We start from the raw sequence: 1732 nt of genomic DNA, 5'->3' as shown, positions 1-1732 counted from the left end.
ACAGCAGGAAAAACAAACCTGCTGACAAGCAGCCCACTCATTAGCAAAAGGCAGTTTAACTCAGATACTGAGACCAAAGTATAAACATTACCTAACCAAACTGCCCCACCTAATTCAACCACCAGCAAGGAAGAAAGGAAATAACTGCGTTAAAAAAACAACGGAAGTTTAAGTATTTCTTAGAAGGATAATAATGGTCCAACTTCTGGGATAGTGCTCAAAAGGACTAAAGGTGGAGTGAAGGCAATGTTTAGGGATTAGTATCCCGTAAATAGTCTTTAAAAAACCCAAAGTACCACAAACACACTAACTTGTCTATGAATTAGAGAGCAAGATATTGCTGCTGCTTCTTTTTGTCTTTTGAAATATACAATATTTTGTAGGCTCAGCCCTTCAATGTGAAAGCAGGACATTTTAAAAAATTAGCTAAAAAGTTTGAAATTATTTGAAATTATTTGACACCCCAGTTTTTGGGACCATATATTTTAACTAAACAAACCTACACCTAAACAAACCTACACCTTCTCCTTCCTTCAATGAAACAACCTCACGAAAGTCAAAAACCTCAAACAACCCAAACATGATTAATGTTTAAAGTCCTTGAAAGTATTAAAACTTTTAGAGAAAAGGAAGGAAAGAGAGAAAGAAGAAAGAAAGAGAAACAAGAATAAAGAGGGGGAAACTTTAAAAGAAAGAAGAAAGGGAAAAAATCAGTGGGCCTCTTATTTGGTGACAAGCAAGTACGAGAAAGTTCGTTTGTCGTTTGTTCAGTTGTCTGTTTCATGCACATCTGCATTCTGGCCAGAAGGGACTTTGAGGTTTTTCTGCAACACAGGAGCATCTGTAGGCTCTATCCTCTTATAACAGTTCTTCTTTGTCTCAATAAACTCAAAGCCAAACTTCCTGTAGAAGTCAATTGCCTACTCATTGCTCATCTGGACATGCAGATAGATGTTGTCAAAAGTGCCGTCTTTTTCACAGATGTTTAAGATATGAGTTAACATTTTAGTTCCTATTTCTAGCCTTTGGTAAGGTGCCAGACATCCTAGTGTCATGACGTAAAGTCTCTTCTGATTCTGTGAATGATCCATCTTACAACATACCGCACCTACTGCGACATCATTGAAATAGGCAAGTTTTGCTAGCTTGCCAACTTCCAGTACATGCTTGTAGAACTTGTCATTGTAGCTGACTCGAAGATGACTTGGTTTAATCTCTTCAACTGTTTAATATTGTGTGGTGTCACATCTCCCAGCTCGATCTGGCTACCTTTCATCTTCCCTGTCTGCTGAGGCTGTCATTACCACCGATATCTAGCCTTGATTCTTAAAGATGATTGTATAACTATATTGCTTACACGGTGTGATGGTGTGATTGTGAAAACCTTGTGGCTCACACTCCCTTTATCCAGTGTATGGACAGATGAGTAGAAAAATGGGCACAAAAATTAAACAAATAATAGGGAAATGGGGGGATGGGATGTTTTGGGGGTTCTGTACTCTTTTTTTTATTTTTATATTTTGGTGATGAATGCAGAACTATGTGTTACTGTGAACAACTGATTGTACACTGTGGGTGATTGTATGGTATGTGAATATATCTCAATAAAACTGAATTGGAAAAGAAATAGAACTCTTCATTATTAGTTTTATACTGCCAAGGAGAGGTAGTTTTATTTTTATTTTTTTAAATTGAAATACATACAATAAAATGCACCAACCTTAAGGATTCA

The 1732-nt window shown here is 36.8% G+C and overlaps 1 pseudogene; it reads right to left on the bottom strand.

Moving 5' to 3' along the window:
• Positions 1-767: 767 nt before the first annotated feature.
• LOC119510651 lies at positions 768-1276 on the bottom strand (annotated as a pseudogene).
• Positions 1277-1732: the final 456 nt, after the last annotated feature.

Source organism: Choloepus didactylus, chromosome 15, assembly GCF_015220235.1.
Source record: "Choloepus didactylus isolate mChoDid1 chromosome 15, mChoDid1.pri, whole genome shotgun sequence".
Lineage (NCBI taxonomy): Eukaryota > Metazoa > Chordata > Mammalia > Pilosa > Megalonychidae > Choloepus > Choloepus didactylus.
The sequence above is the reverse complement of the archived record's forward strand: the minus strand, read 5'-3'. Positions and strand labels throughout refer to the sequence as shown.